At 45.0% G+C, this 25739-nt stretch overlaps 1 long non-coding RNA gene across 2 annotated transcripts in view; it reads right to left on the bottom strand.

Moving 5' to 3' along the window:
* Positions 1-10713: 10713 nt before the first annotated feature.
* Positions 10714-25739, bottom strand: part of LOC109285863 (uncharacterized) — a 47739-nt gene continuing 32713 nt past the window's right edge. For both annotated transcript variants that reach the window (XR_009459542.1, XR_002093760.2), the window contains exon 3: positions 10714-11368. This is a non-coding gene — a long non-coding RNA (uncharacterized LOC109285863). The remainder of the gene's footprint in view (positions 11369-25739) is intronic.

Raw genomic sequence — 25739 nt, forward strand, 5'->3', positions numbered from 1 at the left:
CTAATTTCTTTCTATGATCAGGTGACTCATCACCTGGATGAGAGAAAAGCAGCTGACATCATATACCTCAACTTCCAGAAAGCCTTTGACCTTGTATTCCATGAGGTACTGATCAGAAAACTGGAAGATATCGGGCACAACTGCGGGACTGTCAAATGGGTGCGAAACTGGTTGCAGGGTAGGACGCAGAGAGTCCGAATAAATGGATCGGTGTCGTCCTGGTGAGATGTGGGCAGTGGCATACCCCAGGGGTTGGTAGTTGGCCCAGTGCTGTTCAATATCTTCATCAATGACCTGGATGAGGGGGTGAAAAGTTCACAAATAACACCAAGATATGGGGTTGTGCGGACACACCTGCGGATAGGCTGCAGATACAAGCAGACCTAGACAGGCTGGCATGTTGGGGAAAATGGAACCAGATGAGGTTCAATGTAAAGAATTGAAAAGTGCTGCATCTGGGAAGGAAGATACCCCCAACACACCAACAGGGTGGGTATCACTAACCGACCAGCACTGCAAATGAAAGGGATCTGGGGGTAACAATAGACCCCAGCATGAATATGAGCTAGTAATGCGATGCAGTATCATGCATCAATCAGTGCATCTCCAGTAAATCCAAAGAAGTGATTCTCCCACTTTACTCAACATTGGTACAGCCGCAGCTAGAGTATTGCATCCAGTTCTGGGCGCTGCACTTCAACAAGGATGGGCTAAAGCTCGAGAGGGTCCACAGAAGGGTGACCTGTATGATCAGGGACTTGCATGGCAAGCCATATGAGGAGAGGCTGAGGGATCTTGGACTCTTCAGCCTAAAGAAAAGAAGGCTGAGAGTGGGCGTGATTGCAGTTTACTGCTATATCAGAGGCATACATCACAGGCTAGGTGAACAAATGTTCACCAGGGCGCCCTGGGGGAAAACTAGAAACAACGGCCACAAACTCCTGGAAGATAGTTTCAGGCTGAACATTAGGAAAAACTTCTTCACAACTAGGGTGTCCAGACTATGGAAAAAGTTCCTCCCAGAGGTGGTAAAATCATCTACCCTAGAGGGCTTCAAGAGAAGACTGAACAGTCCCCTGGCTGGGGTCACCTGACCCCAGATGTCTTTCCTGCTCAAGCAGGGGGCTGGACCTGATGATACTTTGGGGTCTGTTCCAGCCCTATGATTCTATGAATATTTCAGGCCACAATAGGAAGATTTTAGCAAAAACTGGAGAATCTCATTTTCCACTAAATTCACAATCTTGGTCACTCTGGAGGCGTGGGGGTGAGGCAGTTAGGATAAGTAGGCCCATCACCTTATTCTCATCTTCAGGAAGCTTGGAAATGCTGGCTTGGATTTACAGCTCAGTCTACATAAAATCATTGAACTGTGAATCCCTGAGGTAACAGGAACTTATTTATATGTAATTTACAAAAAAATATACTGAAAACAGGACACCAGCTCATTCAAATACAGTACTACAGAATAGAAAGAAAGCAACCAAGAGTCAGCTAAATAAGGATGCTGACTAAGTTGCAGCAATGCATGTGTTTGCTTGAGGGGACAGAGTAAGGTGTGGCAAGAATATTATATCTGAAAAAAAATAACAAACTAAAAATGAACAAGCGATTATAAGAAATGGCTACAGAGCTGCCAGCCAGAATGAACATTAGGAATGTGTGTGCAGATAAGTGTTGCCTGTAAAATAGCTGGAACACTCATCATGAAGGCATTTCCACTACCCTGGGACATTGGAATGAGTGTTGAGCAAAAGCCAAGTAACCAAAGGGGAAGTGTGTTCTTCTGAAGATTACAGAGGTCTGGGTAGGTTGTGAGGGAGTGGTTATGTTAGATCCAAGGCTATTTCAAATTGTTCAGCTACAAGACAAGTGCAGGAAGTAAGATACAGGTTTTGTAACCTGGCCCAGTAACTGCCTGTGCAGTCACCAGTCTGTTGCATAGGGGCCCAGTTTCTAGGACCCTCCGATATATGACTGTAGTGCAGGCAGTTTGACCCACTGCTCATGAGCAAAAGATCAGGACCCCATCTACTACCTCGACAGAAGATTTTGGAGGCAAGGCAACCAGTACACAGAATGCTAGACAATGCTACAGGTTGGCTTATAGCCCCCTCCTGCTTCTTTCAGCTGATCAGGTTGTGTGTAGACACAGGCAGCTGGCACTGCCCCCAGTGGATAGATTACCCTGAATTAGGTTGCCTGTTCCATCAAAGCTGTGAAAACTAGGCTTCTATTTTAACCTTTTTGTGGGGGAAGTGGGAAATGCATGGCAGGAAAGCAAGAACCACAGGCTTATATGAAGGCCTTCTTAACTATAGCCACTTTATTCTACAGTACTTGAGAGCTACTGCTCTTTGAAAAAGGAAAAAAAAAACTCCTGCAATACTGTCCTCTGGTCTTCTCTTATGCCCCGCTGTGAGACCAAGATGGGCAAAAATTTCAGGATGGGCAGTCATTCCTGACCACTCCCTCTTTCTCCTGCAAGCGTCACTTTTATTTTAGTCAACTTCTAGCACTATAAAGAGCTGAAACACCTCACTTAAGTAAGGCCCTGTGACACCTGATCGCCTGAGGGTTTGTGTACACTGGGAAGGGGCCCAACAAGAAAGCCAGGGTGTGAGTTTGTAGCACACTATCTACTCCTCACTAGCTCTTCATGGCTAAGTAGACAGTCCAAAAGCCTGAGGCTGAATTGATTCAATCTTTGCAGGTTAGTTGAAGCTTCATAGACTGAACTGATAGCAAGTGAACAGACATTCACTTTTGATTTCAGAAATGGAGTCACATGCTTGCACTGGCTCAGGCCAGAAGCCAGGGGATGCTAGAGCACGCCTCCTTGCTCGGCTGGAGCAGACCGTTTGGGCCAAGGCTAGCCCACACGCACCCTACAAGGCAGGGTTTGTGGGGGAGGCACGAAACATCCTGGGATGCTGGAGGACTATGAGTTAACTTGAAGCCAGAGGGGATCTGGCATAGAAGTCTGATACTACACCCATCCAGTTTTATCTTAAACCAGTTTTGGCCATTTTGAAAGCGGTTTCTGGTCACTGAACTTCTTGTGTGTTAGAGTTGAACCAGTTTCCAACCATTTTATACTGTGTAATTTCTGTCCTAGCCCATGTGGACACACTAGGCATGATTTCACAGTGGAATAAATTGTACTTGTTGTGTGCTAAGTGTCCACACAGGGCACAAATGCCGGATCACAGTGTAAACTTATACCTCAGCATCTCTGCACTAATTTCCCCATGCACAGAAGCCCTAGGAAGCTTCAGACCCACACTTGCACTTGGCGCTCTTCCCCTGCCTCTGCAGACCCCTGTGCACGAAGAACATCATACTTTCCATCATGCACAAGAACACTGCTCCACAAGAAGGTGGCCATACTCTTGAGATAATAAGGTCTGGTGGCCTGATATTGCTCTATGACGGCTTTTCCTTAAGCACGTTGTCAAGCAGTTTCTCTGGGCCAGGCAGCTATCTGGGATGCTATGCAATAAAGCCCACCTGATGCAAGCAGAGATGTGTTCAACAATGGGCTCTACAAAATGGAACACTTGGTGCAATTCAGACATACCCCACTCTGCTACAGTAGGAGAGTAAACGATTAAGGATGCCCCATAATATAAACAGCTCCAAACTGGTTATGAAGGGAGGTTTGTGGAGAAGGGGAATCAGATGGCATTATATATAGCAGTAAGCCACTGTGAAGGGGGCTTTAAAAGAGCAGAAGGTCTCTGACTCCTCCCAAGCACAGAGAAAAATGGAATGTGCTGGCATGCTCCTTGAGTACATTTATCACTCACTGCAGCAGGATCTTGTAAAGGATTTCAAGCTGCTTTGTCAGGAGTTTCTCTGTTTCATCCCCAGGAATGTGTGTTCACTTGGTTATATAATTAAATCTATGCAAGGATAAGAATATATGAACGATGATGATCAAGAGGACACTGGCCAGCCTTATCTGTGAAGAAGGGTTCAAACTGGGTAGCTGGATACACAGCAGTTAAATAGCAGGAATGGGGTTTTGTTAAGATGCATGTGGTGTTCTGGGCTCACAGTCCAGACCAGGCTCCCTATTGTGGAGAATGGCTAGCAACTGAGACTACCTGTTGCACTGTATCAGAACTAGTCTGGTGGACTCCACTGGAGTCAGCAGGGTAGCCCACAGCAGACATGGGCAGAGTATATATCAGAGCTGATCAGTGAGCTAGTGCAGCAGAGGATGTTTCGTGCAAACCAAAAGCAGCAATTGCCTCACTGTCTGCTCCAGGACTCAGCTGCTAAGTGAGGCTGCACAGGTGTGGGTGTGCCTGCAGGAAGAATTTCAGGTCTCCCCTGCCCTCTGACATGCACAGGGACAGTGGAGCCTGCCCTTTGCACGGGTTGTGATTTATACTTAAGCACAGAAATCTCTTATCTTTTTCCCCAAATGCAAAGTAACTGTGTTTCCAACAACTCCCCTACATATGCCAGGTAGGAAAGAAGGACACAAACTAGGAATCAGGTTCTAGCTTCAATTTCTTACAGCTTGCAAGTGAAGTTAGGTACCAGGTGGTAGCTCACCATCCAGCATGTTTATTCTGAAAGGGGCCACAGGATGTAACCTAGATGTCATGGGATATCAAACCCTGCCCTTCCTACTACTTTGAAACCGCAGTGTGTTCAAAACAGCCCCCCTCCCCCAGTTTCAATGCCCCTGTGTGCAGCCCGTTGCTCCTGGCTCCCAACCAAGTCCATGCTGAATTCCTAGTCTAGGTCCTGATCTTGCCTGTTTTCAAATCACACATCAAGGAATATCTAATGTCAGGGGCTAACTGCCCAAGTCCTGGTTGTACGACTAACAGTTCCTTATTTGATCACGTTGAATGGCAATTTCTGTGCAATGATCATTACATTTCCTCATGACAGCTTAGATTTTTTTTAAATTACATTTAAGGACTTCCGCATTACAATCTTTGGGGATCACTCCTGCATTCAGGTGAAAAACCAAAACAGTTCCATTTCTTTCCTTTGCATCACTGTTGCCTGTACTGTTTGTATCTTGAATGCTTGCTATTACAAGAGCCCACCACCCTTTCAGTTCCTGGTGTTCTAAATGCATTTCCTCATGGCTTCTTTTCCCGACAAGGTCAGAAATCTGAAAAAGTAACACTGCAAACTCCTTTAGAAGTTACAGCATAGTCAAAATAATTGCTAAATATACCAGCATTTGACCTGTTTCCAATTCCTCAATTTCAGAAGAGATTTAAAAAAAAAAAAAAAAGCTGGTTAATGTGGACATATAGATAGGGAAAATGTTTACTTCTGTGAGTGTATACACATGTTCTAAGGTGACTTAAACCACAGCAACTTAAACCATGTCAGAGCATGCACATGTACAGCTCCTTGACATGGTGGCAGCCATCTTGTGATCTAGGTCAACTGGACCCGATGATCTGTAAGGTCCCTTCCACCCTCTCTTCCTCCCCCACCCCCAACAGCTATGAAATGAAAGCAACTCAAGATAATACACCTCAGAGATGCATTATTTTGCACTGCATTAAAGTCAACTCTGCTCCACGTACCTGTGGACGCTCTGACAGTTAAGTCAACTTTTTAAAAAATTAAGTTGGTTTAAAAGTCAGAAAGTTAGTATGTGTATACACACCCCACATTAACACATGTAGACACTCATTTTAGTTCCTTTTACATTTGCTCATGTTTTTAACAGCTGGGCATTTTCCTCAAATGCCAACCTTTAGGTGTTTTACCCTTGTATGTTCTGCAAGAAGGCAAGAATAAGGAAAGGTTTTTTTTCCTTGAACACAGAGCACTCAGTCTCCAGCATGCTAAAGGATGGTAGATGGAAAACTCTCAAGGCAGTTTCACTGCCTTGTTTCTGGGCTTGGTGTGTGTGGAGCTGGAGGTGTGCCTACCAGAGGTCCTTTGGAGTGATGCAGGGACAACAATATAGACCTACCCCACTTACTTCTTTAAAATCCCCTTCTTGAGGGCCCTCTCCCGCATCCGACTCACTCCACAAAAGGGTAGGGAGAACATACTCCCCTTACAGTGTACAAACAGTTCTACACTGAGGGGGAAACAAATCCAGAAAAATAATGGAACTGGTCTGAAAAAGGGCTCCTCTTCTGTTCCCATCTCTGATCTTGTGCAATATTTAACCCTGGCAAAGACATCAAGCTCACCCACCATCCAGAAGAGTTTAAAAAGCAGCTAAAATGCACAGAAGACAAAAAAAAATGTTGATCTGAGGCTAGAAATCCAGCTAGGTACTTTCACCTCAACTTAAGCCATGTGCTTTATTATTACCTTTTTTTAATCCAGTGCCAATTAAGCTTGAAGCGTCAGCAGATCGGGGTTTATAATGGAAAATGCTGACAGACCTACAGCTGTAACAGCATGAAGTGTGCTGTTTCAATAGTGTGTCTTCCAATGCAGTACAAAGAGAGAGAGTACCTGCTCAATAAGATATGATGTGTCCTACCATCCAGGAAAAAGATTAAGAAGCCTCTCCACAGGAGGCCACGATGAAATCAAAAAGGCAGTCCATGTTTGTGATGGGAAAGAAAGAGTCACTCTGGCATGAAAAGTCTGAAGTCAAAGGTTATTTATACTTGGATAAACATTTTAAGGGCACATGTAAGGATTTTGTTTTATCCCCTGGCCCCTTCACTCTAAATCAGCTGGCCGCACAAATGCAGCTTAATAAACCTAATCAAGAAAGGAGAGGCCTGAGGAAAGGTAGGTATCCTGACACCAAAAAGCTTGACTATGCTTATACCAGGCATGCAGATAGTCAAAAAAGATATCACTCACAAGAATTCTTTGCCTCTTCCTCATCAAGAAAGGCATTTAACAACATTAGGTTTGCACAGTGTCAGAAACATTCAAACCTGACCCACCATAGCATTTCTGAGAGTTTTGCAACAGGAGAATTGCTCCATTCTTTTCCTGTAGTCAAGAGAAAAAGTTAAATTAGCTGTTGAAATGGGGTCCTGCTAAGTTATGGAGATGTGCCTCGAGTCTACAAAAATTGACACTGGCAGGACAGTTAACCGTATAAAAGTCAGACCAGATTACAACCCACACTGTGCTTGCCTGCATCTGTCCCTCACACTACAAACATCATCATCTTTGAGACCTGCGTGACAACCATGGAATATAAAACTCTGTATTTGCTTTACAAATATCACTCCATATTTTTATGATTCATTAGTGATCCTGACTCAAGGGATAAGCTAAGGTGTGTTTCCATTAATGGCATTTGAGAGGGATATTTAATATAACTCCCCAGTTCTGGAACAATGCAGGTGACAAGTATTGCATTTACCCAAATACAAGACTTCCCTAACTTTAAGATGACCCCCCAATAATTCAATTCTATACATAGATACATTTAAATTGTATTACAATTTTCCATGCATAGAATCTAATTATTGGAGGATCATCCTAAATTCGCCCCTGCCTCCACTACTGCAAGGGGGAGAGATGATGTGGGGGGGGGCAGTGATGGGGCAGACAGTGCGGGGCAAGAGAGTAGGGGAGCATGTGATAGGGCGCCACCCCCACCTGACCCTCCACCCCCACCTTACTTTTGTTCTATGCCACCAGGCTCCTTCCCTGCTGCAGCCCGAGACACAAAGCACGGGGGACTGGAAGCTGTGGGGGAGGAGTGGTGGGTCGTGCAGAGGCTTTGGGGGCAGGCAACAGCTCCAGCCCTGGCCCTGGCCCCCGCTCCAGCCCCAACGCACAGCTGGGCAACGCGCAGCTGGGCAGAGCAGCAGCTCCGCATCCAGCCCCTCGCTACCATCACCCCCACCCCACCACCACCACTGTCAATGGCAGCAGCAGCTTTTTTGGGTCTAGGGCATGTGGGAGTGGAGTGGGGACAGGGTCCCACATGGGCTGATTTGCCTCAGGGCCTCGCACCCTGCTCGGGTTGGCTCTGGAGGCACTGCAGAGAACTTGAAGTACTCTGGAGCTGCCAGAATCTTAATGTGAAAGACAGCTAATTATTAAGCTGACTTACATAAGAAATGTGTCATGTTAGGACAGTTGTGCAGTGAAATCTCAAAGTTTGAAGACAATACAGGTTTCCTTTGCTTCATGCTGTACATGCATTCCTGGAAAATGGCACATAACTCAAATTCACATAAAGAGAACTCATTTTACAGTGTAACAAATAGGGATACGTTCCAAGACCTTGACTGTACTGACCCCCAGACCCATTTCTATCACTTTTACAAGAATTTTGGTACTCACCAACAGCAAACAGTACACACAAGCACAGGGCACTATCACAATGGGAATGGCAACTACAGAAATATGTCGCAAACAATGAGCAAGGAGCACAGATCTACACAGGAGACTATATTTTGGTATGCATCACTCCCACCATGCACCGCCCAAAACAACTGATTGTAGGCTTCCAACACACTGATCGTATAAGAGTGAATTTACCTCATCTATAATGAATTTTTCGTAGAACAAGGGTCATCGCATAAGAGTGAATTTTCACATACAAAACCTGCATAAAGCAAGGGAAACTTGTACTAAGTTATTCCAGGTAGTTAAATTCCAAGCTGATGGTGAGGAATTGTAGAAAGATCTCACCAAGCTCAGTGAGTGAGCAAAAAGTGGCAGATGAATTTTAATGTCAAGAAGTGCAAGGTACTGCACTTGGGAGAAAAATAACCTCAAATATCTGTACACAGTATTGGGCTCTAACTAGTTATGACCAGGGAGCTGGGTTTTCTGTTTCCCACAGAAAACCAGAAAAGAATGCAGATTTTCCCCTTTAACTGAGAAAGGGGAGGGGTTTTTCCATTTTAACAAAGGAACACGTGGATTTTTCACTTTTGCAAAGAGCTCTCTGCAGGCTAGCAGAGTTCCAGCAGTGGGGAGCAGGGGGCAGGCAATTGAGGCTCCCATAGGGAGGGAGGGAGGCAGGGCAGGGGCTGGGGCTGCTGCCCAGCTGGAGCAGTGCATGGGACTTAGGGCCCAGGGCCAGGATGCACAGATGCAGGGCCTGGGCAGGGAGCGGGATGGAGTCATGGGCAGCTTGTCCAAGGGGCAGGGGACTGGCTCTCTGCCACTGCGTGCACTCCCAGGTGGGGCATGAGGGGTACGTGCCCCCCAGATGTGTGTGCAGGGCTGGTGCAGGCTTGCCTGCTGCAGACTCAGGCTCCCTGCCCTATTGCTCTGCCCCTGGGCCCTCTGTGGCCCAGCAAATGGGACCTAACACAGTAGGGCAGAGCGGGACTTGGCCCGTTATTGCTGCAAGCCCTGCAACACCCTGGAAAAATGCTCCCTACCCACCCAGCAGCAGCAGGGTTGGCAGCACAGAGTTGTGCCTCCTGCTGCTACCAGGTGGTCAGGGGGCACTTCGCCAGGGTGACATGGGACTTGCAGCAGCGGCAACAAGTTTCCCTGCCCACCCATATCTGGTCCCACCCACTGGGCCACAGAACGTCCCAGAGAGGAGGGAAGCAAGGCAGGGAGCCCAAGCCCCCAGCAGACAGCCCACATCCGCACGGGCTCCACTCCAGCCATGCTGCACATGGGGGAGGGGGAAGACTGCCTCTGCACTCCACTCTGCCGCAGCAGCCACCGCCTCCTGTGGGTGGCAGCTGGGGCTCAGGCCCTGCTGCAAGGGGCTGCAGACCTAGGTCCCTGGAGCCCTGGAAGCTGGGGGCTCCTGCTGACCCATGCGGGGGGAGGGGGCATGAGTGAGGGGCCTGGACCTGCATCCTGATGAACCAAGCGGGCAGGGGGAGCTCTGATTTTCCATGATAAAAAACCCAAAATCCAATACCAAAATTTATAGGTATTTAGAATGTATTTTACTACAGTGATTAAGAAACTGACAGGCTTCCAAACTGCTTTAAAATTGTAAATATATCAATAAAACATTGTGTTCAATTGATACATATATATGTATATATACACATATACACACACACACACACAATGCGTGTGTGTACGTGTACATGTGTGTGTGTGTGTGTGTACATTTATTTATTTTCATTGCGGATTTTGGGTTTTTTTAAATCAGAGAATCTTCAGTTTTTAATCAGAGAAAACAAGGATCCCTGGTTATGACTCAAGAAAGAGACCTTGGAGTTATTAAAGTTTCCCAAGATTAACGTCAAGGTGAATGAGATCAGAATTTTACCACATGTCTGACTTTGCTTTGGAGACAGAATGTGTAATGTTAATTGTTTTGCAGGATTAAGTAGAATTATTGATATATCCAAAAAAGCAGAGAGTTGGCAGAAGAAAGCAGAGGAAGAAAGGAGGACATGGTCTAAGAAGAAACTATTATTGTAACTGTCATGAAAAATCCCTGGGTTTTGTTACTGAAATGGAAGATTACTGAAGTGCCACTTAACATTTTGAACAAAACAGAGATTAGAGGGAGACATTTATACTTCCAGGGTAGTTGGTAAATCATTCTCTTTCTGTCATCTATAGTCTTATTATCCTCCTCTTAGTTGAATCAGATTTGCAAATATTATTTGTCTCCTCTTTTGGAAGGAGGTCTTTTTGTGGGGTGCATTCAGTTCTGAAACTGATCTGGTTATATGCCCCTCTATTCACAAAATAATAATAATTAAAAAAAAAAAAACACAAAACATTTAAATCTACAACATTAAAGCAATTCCTCTGCAGTTTCTCTCTCAAATTGCTCTCTTCAGTCATAGAAGGGGGATGTAAAATAATGATGGCTTTTTTATTCATTAATGTTAAATATTCCATTATGATTATAGCTAGTCAGTTTGTTTATTAGAATTTACTGGTCAATAGATACTGAAGCAAAGCCTGGTTTGGCATAAACTAGGATGACTTTGTTGACTTGAGTGATGCACAATGATTTGTATCAGCTGAGATATCTAACCTAAATCTTGTAATTCCCAGTTGACAGAACAAAAAATGTTGGAATTTAGTTTTCATTCCAGTGAATTTATTGCTTTCTTCTGGAGATCAATAAAATGGACTTGTGCTCACTAGCTTTACAAAAAGAGAAAAACATTAACAGTAGCTAATTCCATGAGGGAATAGGAAGAAATTTGACTGAAGCATTGTATAAGTGACCAAAAGAATTGTGGGTTATTTTCACCTTCTCTGAATCATCACTTATTGGTTGCCACTTTTAGCAGTACAGCAGATTAAGAGACTGATGGTCCAATACAGAATGACAAATCCTGTGTTTTTATGAAAACCCTAACTGAGAACTGGTAAATCTGTCCAAGTTCCCTGGTTTGTAATGCCTCATTTCTCTGCAGTAGTAATTTCCATTTCAAGGTCTGTGCCGCAGGACTCCGAAACATTCATTCTACTTCCAGTTCAATTTCAGGTTCAAGTTCTGTGAACAGAAATTCAGATACAGGTTTTATTGCAAATCACTCAAAGGGACTGTTTTCAGAATTGCTTCACAAAGTCCTGCTTGTTACAGCCTTTGCAATGGGCAAATTAAAAAGTATGAAGTAACATAGTTAGACAGGTCTGGAGAAATGCAGTGGCTTTGGTTAACAACTTGAGCCTGCTGAGCTACTCAGATAGGAGAGACTTTGTTGAGAAAAGCAAAAATTACAAGCTATCGGCATCTCTCAGATAAATCAGTATAATTTGTGAGCTGGTAAGGTAATCAGCTTGCACACACAGTTAACTAAATTTCATGGGATTACCATGCTTTTGTTGATGTGAAACATCAGTTAATGCGTGGAAGTGACTGATGTGTAAAACATGCCTCACTTTTTTTTTAATTTTGTGATCAGAACAAGAATGACTGACTTAGTGTCCTGGCTTTGGTTGGCAGTTTATTTACTAGATTCCTTCCTTGCCTTGAGCAAAAAAACCTGTTGAATATCCCAGTAAAACAGAAGCTATCAAGACACTAAAATGCTAATTGAAATAAATGGAAATGGTCTGAGTTGTACTCTACTTCTGAGAAAAGAATATGGCACATTCATCAATCTGAAAGATGCAGGTCCTACAGGTAAATTGAGAGTTGAGAGACTTGTCCATGGGGCAGAAGAAGTGGCTAGAATATGCCATATTTGGAGATTCTGTTTACATCTTTCAAAAGTGACAGTAAAGTGGGTTTACATGTCAGTAGTAATTACATCTATTTTATGCTTTAGCAATCTCCAGTGCTACTAGGGGCTGGTTTGACATATCACAGCCTTTGCAGAAGAGAGCACTTAAGTTTTATGAATCCAGTTGAATAGAGGGAGAGGAATAGTTTAAACAATAAAAGTTTAAACATCTCTCAAATTACTAAAAGCTGCCACTACATCCATAGTTCTAATGCATGCTTAACATCCAGTGTCATGAAATTAATGATTATATCATAACACAAAAAAGAAGTTGAATTAAGTCTGGCATTTCCTACCTTTAGAGTGTTTAACTGTGATATTTTAATACCGTTCATTCATTTCTGGTGGGGATGAGGGAGGGCAGGTATGCAGTTTCCTTGATGTTTAAAAAACTAACCAGAAAAGACGCAACCAGCATCAGGTTGCATTATATTGACACACAGATGGTTTGTCAACTGGGCAAGAAGCTTTAAAAGCCCAATCCACAGACCTCTTCCACTTAAGCAAAATAACCAGCTGAGAGCAGAAGTAGGTGGCCACCTTCTGTACAGAAGAACACAGAAGGGGGATGAGAGGCACACTCTGGTCTCAGGCATCTGCTAACAGCAGACGAGTAGTGAGACCAGGATCTTGGATACCATCCCATGCTTTGGAGATGTGGGTGCCTCCTGTTTCCTAGTAGCTAGGGTCAGGAGGGACCTAATCAGATCATCTAGCCTGACCCCCTGCCCTAGGCAGGAATGAATGCTGGGTTCACAAGACCCCAGACAGGTGATCATCTAACCTCTTTTTGAATTTGCCCAAGGTAGGGGCGAGGACCACTTCCCTGGGAAGTTGGTTCCAGATTTTGGCCACCCTAACTGTAAAATATTGCCTTCTGATCTCTAACCTAAACCTATTCTCCATCAGCTTATTACCAATGTTCCTTGTCACCCCAGGTGGTGCTGGGGAAAAAAGGGCTCTTCCTATTTGCTGATGATCCCCCCTGATGAGCTTGTAGGCAGCCACCAGGTCCTCCTCAGCCTCCTCTTGCTGAGGCTGAACAGGTTCAGGTCCCTCAGTCTCTCCTCATAGGGCCTGTCCTGCTGCCCTCTCACCAAATGGGTGGCCCTCCTCTGAACTCTCTCTAGGCTGGCCACATCCTTTTTAAAGTGCGGTGCCCAGTACTGGACACAGTACTCCAATTGCGGCCTGACCAGTGTCGCATAGAGGGGGAGTATCACCTCTCTGGACCAACTTGAGATGCATCTTTGGATGCGTGACAAGGTATGGCTGGCCTTGCTGGCTGCGGTCTGCCATTGGAGGCTCATGTTCATCTTGGAGTCAATAATGACTCCAAGATCCCTTTCCGCCTCTGTGCTTTCAAGAGGGGAACTCCCCAGCCTGTATGTATGCTGTGGATTCCTTCTCCCAAGGTGCAGCACCCTGCATTTATCTACGTTGAACCCCATCTTATTCTCATCTGCCCGCTTTTGTAGTCTGTCTAAATCTAGTTGCAGCCCCTCTCTCCCTTCAAGTGTGTCCACCTCGCCCCACATCTTAGTGTCATCAGCAGACTTGGACAACGTGCCTTCAACCTCCTCGTCCAAGTCGCTAATGTAGATGTTAAACAGTGCGGGCCCAAGGACCGAGCCCTGGGGGATCCCACTGCTCACATCTCACCAGGTTGTGTACGACCCGTCCACCACTACTCTCTGGGTGCGCCCCATCAGCCAATTTTTTACCCATCCAACTGTATAGGCATCAATGCCACAGTCACTTAATTTATTGATGAGAACGGGGTGAGAGATAGTGTCAAAGGCCTTCTTAAAGTCTAAAAAGACTACATCCACGGCGACACCATCATCCAAGGATTTCATTACTTGGTCATAAAAGGCAATCATGTTGGTCAAGCAGGACCTGCCTTTGATGAACCTATGCTGATTGCCCCTGAGCATGATCTCCCCTGCAGGTCCCCCACAGATGTGCTCCTTGATGATTCTCTCCAAGATCTTCCCAAGCACCGAGGTGAGGCTTACGGGCCTATAGTTACTTGGGTCCTCCTTCTTCCCTTTCTTAAAAATTGGGACCATATTAGCTAGTTTCCAATCCCCCAGCACCTGGTCAGATGACCATGAATGCTCATACAGCCGGGCCAACGGCTCCGCAATAACCCCTGCCAGCTCCCTCAACACCCTTGGGGGGAGGGCATATGGATCTACAGATTTAAAAATGTCCATCCCTTCCAGAAGATCCCCAACTACATCTGCGCTGACCGAAGACCTGACAGAGCTATTCCCGAGATTGTCCCTACCTCTCATAGGAGGGATGTCCTGGTCCCTGTTCAAGAAAACAGAGGCAAAGAAACTGTTAAAAATATCAGCTCTCTCATCTGGCATAGCCACAAGATTACCATTAGAGTCTTGCAGGGGCCCTAGTGTTCCACCTCCTATCCTCTCTTCACCAACCTGTCTTTTACCCAGTCCTGTCTCTTCCCCATCCCTGGCTCCTTGTCCCAGTCCTACTCTCCTTGGCTACATAGTCAGTCTCAGTCTCAGTGTCCTTATCCAGAAAGCCCTAGAGTCTACCTCCTTCCCTCCCTGCCCCCTCCGCATTTCTAGCTACATGAGTCCTGACCCCATTCTCACTCTTGGTAGGCTACTAATGCTGGTCTTAGAGGAATTGTAGATCACAGTCTGGCAGGACCCATGATGAACATGCTTCTCTGTGGGGGGGGAAAAAAATCTCACACACACCAGCTGCTCAAAATTTTACACAACATATTGAAGATGGTTTTGAAAAAGGTTTGATCACAGGAGCTGTATTTATAGACCTATAGGCAGCATCTGATACTGTCAGGCATTGATGGCTCCTTGCCAAATTGCTGCAGGTGACTAAAGAAATGCATCTCCCTGAACTCATTTGAATGTTACTTGGAAGCAGAGTTCCTCGGAGTTGGATGGAAACAGGTGGATCCAGAGGCATGTGGGGGTGCAGTTGCACCCCCATTTTAAACAGTAACAGGTTCCTCCTCCTGCTAGCTGAGAGCAGATGCTGGAAGACACTAGGGGCAAGAGGAAACAGGAAGAAGGAGGAACCCACCCACTGTCACCACTGTACCCAGCCATGCCCAGCACCCTGCACAGCTACCCAACAGGTCCAATGATGTAAGAGCAGCAGCTCTAAGCAGGTGATGGAAAAAAGCAGTCAATACATCCAAAGAGAAGTCTCAGACACCCACCAAGGATGAGGACTTGATAGAGAGATCAGAAGAAGAGGGGGAACCCACAGAGGTACATGATGATGATAACAACATGAGGGAGGAGAGGAGAGGAGAGAGATCAGGAAACAGTCAGCAGGCAGATGCAGGGCTTTGAGATGTATAAATGCTGGCAGGCATTTGCCAAGAGGAGTTTTTCCAGGCACAGCCTCTTCATGAATAATAAGAAAATAGCTTTCTGGGATCAAGGCTGGCCCAAATGATAACAGCTCTAGAAGCTAGGAGCTTAGGGCAGAAAAGCTGGGAGAATTTTGCAAAGTCTCTATGCTGAGAATAAGCTGACAACAGGAAGTGGGGTGTGAACAATCAGAATCATAGAAAATTAGGGTTGGAAAGGACCTCACGAGGTCATCTAGTCCAATCCCCTACTCAAAGCAGGACCATCCCCAACCAGATCACCCCAGCAAAGGCTCTCTCTTCAGATCTTAAACACCTCCAAGGATAGAGAATCCACAACCTCTATGGGTATGCTGTTCCAGTGTTTTACTACCTTCCTAATGAGAGTTGTTCCTAATACCTAACCTAAACTTCCCTTGCTGCAACTTGAAACCATTGTTCCTTGTTCTGTCGTCTGTCACCACTGAGAACAGCCCAGCTCCATCCTGTTTGGAACCACCCCTCAGGTAGTTAAAGGTTGCTATCAAATCCCTCCTCAGTCTTCTCTTCTGCAGACTAAATAAGCCCAGTTCCTTCAGCCTCTCCTCAAGTCATGTGTCCCAGCCCCTGAACCATTTTCACTGCCCTCTGCTGGACTCTCTACAATTTGTCCAATCCTTTCTGGAGGGGGGTAGGAGGATCCAAAACTGGAAGTAGCCAACAGAGGTTGAAAGGGTTCACCCTTCATAAGTATATTTGGGAGGTGAATAAGGAAAGAAGAGAAGGTTTTTAGGCTGAAAGAAGTCAGCATAAGCATGAGATCTAATGCCTATAAAGTGGCTAAATTAGGATTGAAATTGGATAATCTGAAGCAGAAAAATTTAGTTGGAAATTATCTTTTCATCCCAATCAAAAGAGTGAAACTAGGGAATGGTCTTCCAAGGAAAGTGGTGGGGGTAAAGAACATTTGATTTGAAATTGAACTGGATAAAAATGGAAGCGATGGTATAATAGGGCAGGTAGTTTTTGATTCTCCATGTGTGGGGCAGACTATAGTATAGCCTGTAATATTTCTGCATTAATAGTGTTTACGTTACAATAGTGTTGCCCATCTCAGTCTCCCCTATTGGTTTGTACACAGGGAAAGAATGAGTTAATATTGTTTTGAAGTAGACCTAGGAGGCTCTGCACTAAGGATCTCAGCCACCGAGGCAGTCGCAATACTTAGATGGGGTAACTGCAGCTGCACAATTGTGCTGGCAGCATGGCAGTAGCTGGAAGTTGCTGCTGCCCCAGATACCCAGCTGCATTAACCCATTGCCTAGTAGAGGTCTATCAAGAAAACAGTAGACCAGTCTGCATACGAGTACCCATTCAGAGTACCACTGGATTCCGGCCTCAGCACCTGGAGACTCCTTGCTGTCTCTGGCATCTGGGAGGGACAAAGACACCCTAACACAAGAGAGGCTGACTTGAAAAGAGTACTTCCAGGGACAACGAGAGCAAGAAACAGGATGAGAAGAGAGAGTCTTGACAGAGAACAGCTACTGCTGTTTACCAGACTGGGACTCTGCCTAAAAGTTGGTCTAGACATTGTGGCCCAAGAACATTGCCTGCTGTGATGCTGTTGAATAATAAAAGGTGTTTTTGTTCAAGAAGAGCTGCCAGCTTCATTGCATGTGACTGAGTCCACTTTACCACTTTAAAGGAATAAAGTCCCTCTCCAGGATCTAAGCCAGAAGGTAACTCTCCAAGAAGAACCATAGTTAGCTCAGGGAGACAGGAGATGGTGCAGGGACTGGAAGGCCTGGTCTCAGAGTCTAAGGAGTCAGTCCCCCCACTCTAGAAGCTGTGCCTGGACTGGTTTCAGAGGGCGTTCCGAAAGACTATGTTAACGCTGGGGGTCCCAAAGAAGGGGAATCCATGACAGTGATATGTGGCAGGATCCCCACACTGGGATATGGAAGTAGCTCTCCTGAAGCGTTAAAGATTTTTCTGGCCCACATTTTGACCAGCAGTGGCCCCACTGTATGGGCGAAATTGGAATTTGTTTTGCCTTGTAAAATGTCATTGGCTTCCAAGGGGTGAGTGGGGCAGAACTTGTCTTCCTCCAAAGCATTGGGATGGTGGACATAGCTAAAACAGATAGAAAATTGGTGCACCCCATTCAAAATCTTTCTGGTACTTAGAAAACCCAGAGGTTCCTGCTTTTGCACTCAGGGTCATACTGATCATCACATTCAAGGTCAGGAAGGAATTTTACCTCTAGGTCATATAGCATGGACTGTGGAGGGTTCTGCCTTCCTTTGTAGCATGGCGCAGGTCCTTTTCCTAGCATGTGTCATTGCAATGACAGTACCCTTGTCTCCCCCACTTTTACCAATGACAGGTTATAGGGTATTGCTGGTGTTTTGAGGGTTGTGGCTTACACTTGTGTGCAAGGTTTTGAAGTGGCAATTTCAGGGATTCCTTGGGGAAACATGGCTGCACATGCAGGGAACTGGACTTGATGGCCCTGGGGGCCCCCTCCACACCCATGTTTTTATGGATGGATGTATATACATACCTTAATTACTACCTTGCACACTTTATATTCATTTTCTTTCCTTATAGATACTGCAAGTATTTCTGCACAAGTAACCACAGTGTGACTGTCGTTCCTCAATGGGGCCACTTACACACATAAAGCTACTTGTGAGCATAAGTGTTTGCAAAATCCAGGCCTGCATTTTATTCCACTTCTTCCAGAAAAGCAGGCAGCTTAATTTTAGTGAGAGAAAACTGGAAATCCCAGCTCCTCTCTCACACGCTACAAAACAGCTTTTATAACAAAATAATTACCTAATTAAAGTGCTAGCTTGAATTAGTTACCACAAGGCCAATTAAATCAAACTGCCAGCAGGGATATATTACACCAGATAAGAATTAGACATAGCAAATGAGGAAAAGAGCATGCTTACAGTTAAAATTGGGGAACAGACTTATTTATCCTTTTCTTTTCAAAAGTTACAGTATAATACCAAAGCAATATTGTTTTATTTAACCTATTACAGCTGCTGCCATATGCATCAGTCAATATGAATACTGAACAGGTGCCTGGAGCAAAAGGCAAGTAGCTTCTTTTGTTAATAATTGATCTAACATAGGACAGCTACATTGTTTTTTCCCTCAAGATAGGTGCATCTACACATGCACTTTAATGTGCATTAGCCTATTTTAATGCACATTAAAGCATCACCAAAAAGTGTTTTTTATCTAATGCACATTAAAATAGGCGAATGCATTTTTCTAGTACCTCACAATGGAGGTACTAAATTTAATGTGCATTACCTAAAACACATTAATGAATGTGTAGACATACCCCTAGTGAGGGGCAAAATTTAGCATCACTGAACAAGAGAGTAACAAATGTAAATGTCAGGTTTAGACCAGGAAACACAGGAGGCAAAATCCAGGCTCCCTTGAACCTCCCACTTAGATCCAGCTGGCTGAAATATAAGGTGCCTGGCCCCAGAAGAATACTTAAAAGAAGCAGAGGGATGTGCCCAAGTTCTCTATAAAGTCAGGGGGAAGACCTGGGTGTCTCTAAAGGGTGAGGTCAAGAGTTGGATGCTAAGCAGGGAGCCACCAAGAAGCATCCAAGAGGAAACATTTAAATCAAAGTGTGTCTGAACTCTGCCCCTTTCTAGAGCTGAGCCACCTGATTCCAAGCTATACAATGGATGATTTTTTCCGCACAGGACCCAGAGCACTGACTCTCCTGAAGGCAAGTACCCAAGAGGCCAGGTTCCCAGGACTGGCAATACATTTTACATTAGCCAATCAGTGGATAAAAAGCATAAATAGGCTCAAGAGCAAGGACTGTAAACCAGGACACTTCATCTAGATGAGGGATGCCCTGGGATGAGGAATGCCCTGTTCAGGGATTGCCCTGAACATTAGGCTGCACATTCAGGTGCTGTTTCCTTCTCTTGCTGGCCCTGTGACTCTTGTATTCCTGGCTGTGCCCCAACTTTCTCACAAAGGGAAGAGGGAATACACTCCCCTTCAGATTGATAGGGTAGCCTCCTGAGAGATGTGGGTTTCAATCCCTTCAGAGTGAGGAGGGCCATAAGCCAGCTTTCCCCACTTCCTGAATGAGTGCTCTAACCACTATGTGTCATGTCAAAGGTGGCCAGTAGCATCATGTTTTTAATGCAAACATGCATGGCTGCTGTGTTTCATTCTGAAGGCAGTTCTACTGCTGGTGTGCTTTGGACAACAAATACCCAATCAGACCCCTCTGGGGACCTAGGTAATGTTTAGATGCTGCCCTGCCTCATATCTGGATTCTGACCATTTTGGCAGCTCTAGACATTGAGCTTGCTCAGACTAGGGCATTTCCTAGCATATACGGATACCAGCTATAGATGTCAGCTGAATTTAGGCAAATAAGCAGTTTTATGGCTACTACAGCCAAGTTATCCTGAATCTTTTTGTGATTCAGGCACTAAATTTCCATCTTAGCCCCATTTAGGTGCCTAGTTTACCAGTCTAGATCTGGACCAACATACCTAAAGGAACCTGGCATCCAATGGATATTTTGAATTAAGTGCTCTTTTGGATAAATGGCAAAATAGTCTACTTGCCTATTGGCAAGTACCCTGTACCCACCTCAGAAATATACCAGAAAAATATGAAGAACATGCTGCCCCCAGAGCTCTAGCTTCATTCAAACCTACAGTTCTGTGAACCATCCCAATCTTCACAGAGAAAGCAATGCTAGAAGGAGCCTACACAAACTCCCAACCACAAGCAAGACAACCCAGAACTTTTTTCTGCCATCACTTCTTTGCCTAATCCAGGGATCACTTACATTTCCAGGAGGTAGGAACAAGCCAGCTGACCCCTCAGCCCAGACACTTGAACAAACAAGAGAACGACACTGCATTACCCATTAGAGATAACAGTCTTTCATTGCATCCAAGTTCAAAACTTGACTTCATTTGAACCAGGATCCCCAAAATAGGTACACTCAGCCCTTGCCTATCAGTTACCACAAGTTGGCAACAGAGGGTCTCTGCTTAGCTGGGGTTCTCAGACAGCTGCAGGTACCAGGAAAGGGATCCTTGCACTCATGAACTTATACCACCGGGTTTACACGAAACAAGACTGCCTAGGCCTGGCTGATGCAGGTTTGTGCCCGCTACAGTCAGTGGCCCACTGGCTAGTACACTCCTCTGGGCTGTAGGCAAGTCAGGCTCAAAGTCCCAACTGCAATGAGCACTTGATTGTTTAAAGAACAGATTCAAAAGCAATATGTTTTTGAACATGTACACCATAGCCTGTTGGCTGGGGACACACTTGCTGGTGGGTATTTGTATTCAAGTCCCTGCTTCATTTCAGAGGTCTGGGTGTGTGAAAACAAGACTCCCACTCCCCAGTGCTGGTGGGCCATTAGTTATCATGGGGCACATTTACATGAGACACTATGTCACCATAGCAACGAGCTACAGCAACATAGCATCGGTGGGCATGAACCGTGATGCCAACGCTACTGTGCAGTAGGGTTGGAAACAACCTGTGCACTGCCAGGACTGTGCAATACTGGCAGTTACTGTGCAGTCAGGTGCTCATGTAGATGTATCATGCGGGAGTTTTCTCCTCTCAAGTCTTTCATGAGAAAAAACAGGCCCAGCCTAGGCACTCCGCTCCTGAGCTCACAGGTGATAATCCCAGAGACCAACATCTCCATTCTCCCTGGAGTTAGACACTTTACTACCTTAAGGAGCAGGGTTTGGGCTTCCACAGTCACTGACTAACAGTGAGGCACCTAGGAAATAGGGCCTATGATGCTTAAAGATCTCTGTGGATCTAGCCCCTCATCTTCCATCCTCTGAATTTCTTTTATTAAATATTGTAAGACTTGGTTGCTAATCAGATGTAATGCACCCTCCCAACTGTGCTAACACAACTCTCTAAGCCCAAGAGTAGTCATAGGTGTTCAGATCAAATGGAAGCACGCTAAACCAACCAAAAACTGATTATAGTTCATCTACTTTTGGTTTTGAGTGTAGCATTACATCTTCAAGTTTCCTGGCTGGGCGGGTGTAAAGGCAATTTATTGCCAATGTTATCACAAGAAATACACCCACACTGCTCTGGCAGGGAGGGTATACTTTTATTCTTTCTTGTTGATTTTTCCCAACCTAAAAATAAGTCATTTCTAGCAGAAAGCATATGGCTGTTTGTAGTATATGGAGAAACAGATCTGAAAGAATAAGGTAAACTTTTCCAGATTTGTTTTAACTTAGAAAGCATTTGGCACCGCTATATTTTCAACTGCATTTTTTGGTTCTGAAAGATGTATTAATCAACTATTTTGAATGCTAGTTTTATCACTGAAACAGTGAGGTGACAAAGGAATGAATAATGGAAGCTCTGAATTTAAATCAAAATTTGATCTTCCATTAATTCTCATAGTATGTGTATTGTAGAGATTAATTATCTGTTTTCTACCTGTCCCCACCCCTGGGAAGGTTTGCTACATAAACTTGGCTTTGAGATACGTATTTTCATAAAATTCACAAAGCCTCAAACCTAAATGGATCAAATGACAGGCTTCATTCTGGTCTCCATTTCTCTTGTGCAAATTAGTAGCAATTTTCCTGATACTGGCTATGCTGCAAAGGCATTAATCTGGTGCAACTCAAGTGTATTAATTTTACATCTTAATTGTCCTATGGCCCTTTCAGGCAAACTGACCTTCCTATCCACGGCACTGATGTTCATATTCCACATCTAGCTCTTTCCAGTATACCTCAATTTCACTAGACCATGTGTAGCATCTATCTAGAAAGTAACTTGTTGAAGGCAACATTGTGCTGGGTTAGACCCCCTCACCCTTGGTTACAATGTTTTTAATTTCCTGTGGCCAGGAATAATGTGGGAAGGTCCTGTGGGCAACACTTCCCAACTTGTGGTTTTTAACCAACAGCTAAAAAGGCAACATTCAAACCTGAATGTGACCCCTTTTTCCAAAAGAGAAAGAGCCTCAGAGGTGCATTTCCTCCCAGACATCCCCATTGTTCTGGGCACAAATTAATTTGGGGCACTCTACAGCATGGCAAAGCATGTGTCTCCTCTGCTGGCTGGCATATTGGAGGCTCCACCTGCCCTTCCACCCACCTCCTGCTTCTTTGCATTCCCTGCTCCAGAGGGCACCTCTTTTCCTAGTCTCCCCTTTATCTGAGCGCACAAGGAAAGGAACCTCAATTTCTCCTACTCTATGTGGTCTCTAAAGACTGAGTAAATCTGGCCCCAAAAATCCAAGTACATTTTACTGGAGAGATCAAACAAATTGCCAGAGTGGGCAAAACATTAGTGTCAGAATCACCTCCATTGATTGTCTTTGTTCCCCTTGCCATAGCTGGTGACGCAGTAAGCACAACAGGAGGCAGCCATCCCATTCCTCTCTCAAATATTTGTAATGGGGTGGGGAAGAGAAATCTGTTCTACCTTTCTTTGCCAAACACATGGCAAAGAAAAAAGCCTTCCAGGACTCTTCTTTCTACATGGAATTTCAAAACTAACTAACTCTCCGCAAATCTATACCTGGGGCACACAATGTTTTACTTTATTAAAGCAGCAGGATCAAGGGAAATAAAAGCTTGAAGCAAGAAAAGGGAGATTGCAAATGTTTTTAGAGTGAGGAGGAGGAGAAAAGAATGAGGACATGAAAGGTGGGGAAATAAATCACAAAACATATTCCTCATCCCTCCCCCTCCATTTCTCCCCTGCCTCCAAATTTACTATAGATGAAGACAAGTTCAGGACATGGGATTTTTCCACACTGGGGGAACAGCATCCTGTAATTCACAAGTGGTAGTGGTAGGAAGAAAAAAGAGCTGTTGATGTTTAAACTTGTGCTGGGCAGGTACAGGTTTCCAAGTTCTGCATTCTCAGAGCCAAGCAAAAGTGGCCACCCCCCATGGTTGCCTGCCCAAGGGCACAATCCTGCGAAGTGTTCAGTGCCAACAGCTCTAACGACTTCCCCAGGAGAGGTCAGCATACAGGATTGGGCATGTCAAGCGCTCATTCATTCCAGGAACTTCACAAAGTTTGGATCCTGAGTACAAGCTGAACCTGGGGTCCTACATCCCCAAAGAATATGCAAGTCCTGTTCCAAACTCTGGAGTAGGCCCTGTTTCTTGTAACAGGCCAAGCCAAGTCCCAGCAACATGGAATACTGTAGGGACCTGGATTCCAGGTTGGTGGCTCAAACCTACCACCACCTCACCTGCTTCTGCTTGGAGTTTCACCAGGCTAGCGTGGATGGAGCCAAGCCAGACTTAACAGTGATTTGGAAGCCATGTCCATGCTGATTTTTATGGGTAGTCTCCACCATCTGCATTGCTCTCTTCAGCTCCACCTGTGGGAGCCCTAATGGAGAGTAGATTCAGGCGGCTTCAAGGATCTTAAATGGGCACACCACATGGATCTGCTCCGAACAGGAGTGGATAACACAATGGTTAAAATGCTGGTAGGAGCTTGGAGCACTGCCATCACTGCTATATTGCTGGAGTTGAGCCCAAGGTGGCAATAATAAGAAATGGTGGGGGAAAGTGTCAACAAGGTGAAGAGAAGGTTGAGGGCTTCTGCTGTCCTAGCTGCCAAAAGGCCATGCATGAGCCCACTGTCACCTCCAGATTTTGTAGAAATAATATCCTGCTGGCCTATAAATGTGCACTTAAATCTATGCAGCAGAGCTGGTACTGGGCATACAAACAGCATTGACCAGTTAATCCAGGTTAATCCAACATTGCCCGAGTAAACATCTGCTTCCTTGTTCACAATGGATACTTTGTAGGGCCCCAGCAATGCAAACCAGTTGAAACAGTCTTCTCTACTGGGCCAAGCCAAGGTTACAGCTGCTCTCCAGCTCCACAGTGTGCTGGAAAATTTGAATCTTTGCTGTGAACCAAAGTGTAGTTCATATGCAAAGCAGATACGGCCCAACCCCTACCTAAAACACCATGTCTGAACCATCTTAAAGAATACCATTTAGTAACCTGGGCCCCTATCTTGCTAATGGCAAAGATGCATGAACACTATCCTTGGCTGGGGTGGACCTACAACTAAAGCTAAACATATGCCTCAAACAGTTTCAGGATCTGGCTTAAGCAAGCAGTGGTTGCATATATCTGCTATCAGGGCACAAATATACCTCATGCCCCGGTAATCCTCCATGTTTCAGCTAAAATGCAAAGAGCAGCTAACAGGGCTGACCCAGAAGAATGCCCATTTCTCTATGCTTGCTTATGTGTGAGCTTTTCTCCCAGAAGCCCCCTGCTGAGAGGGGTAGCACTGAGTATAAAGGCTGGAAACTTTTGGACAGAGCTAGTTCCAAGAACAAGAGTAGTACAAACTGCTCACTGGTAGCAGGCAGGGAAAGGCCAGCATTGACTAACTTTCACAAATGCTGTCACCTTCATTCAAGCCCTAGCTAAAACTTTAAATGAATTATTATACACATTAAATTGTCATTTCATCATGCCCAAGCACCATCATAAAAGCAAATGAAGCACATCAAACAGCACAGAAATGAAAAATACTAGGCTAGTTCCATTATAAGCACCAGCTCAGTGCATTTACCACCATACCTCCCAAAAAGGAATAGGACTGTTGTCATCCTGCTTAGCAAATGGTTTATGGCTTCTGCACCTCAGCATACACCCTTTGCTGCACGGAGGCAGTGCTAAGTCGTGACATGGTAATGGTCCTGTTGCCCCTTCAGCTCATGGGGAAGGGTCAGTCCTTGGATCCATGTTGGCTTAGGAGAGTGTCAGCCATAATGATGACTAGCACCATTTTCTCCATTACAGTAATGGCCAGTGGGTAAATTTGCTGCTCCCTCTTCCACTTTAAAAGGGAATTACCAGTACTATGTACACACCATTTCCATCCCCATTCAAAGGCTGGGTGAGATTTGGCAGGTGGCTGCCCTAGGAACAGATTTCAGATGATGGCCTTTCTGCCTGTGGTGCATCCCAGTTGATGCACCACAGGCTATTTTACCCTTTCCATTAATTTTGCTAAGTAATCCACAATGTGGTAGTTAAGCTTTTATAGTCAAAACAAGTATGGAGAGTAAGAAAGGCAGTTCCCACTGTGAGTGCAGGCATTTCTGCTCCTATTGCATCCATGTGGTACTTTCAGCTAATGGAAATGACTCTGATACCACATTAACAAAAACAAAAGCACACATTTGCTGTGCCCTTCTCTCTAGCCAGCCTACCACAGAC

The sequence above is a fragment of the Alligator mississippiensis genome, chromosome 2 (genome assembly GCF_030867095.1).
Source record: "Alligator mississippiensis isolate rAllMis1 chromosome 2, rAllMis1, whole genome shotgun sequence".
Lineage (NCBI taxonomy): Eukaryota > Metazoa > Chordata > Crocodylia > Alligatoridae > Alligator > Alligator mississippiensis.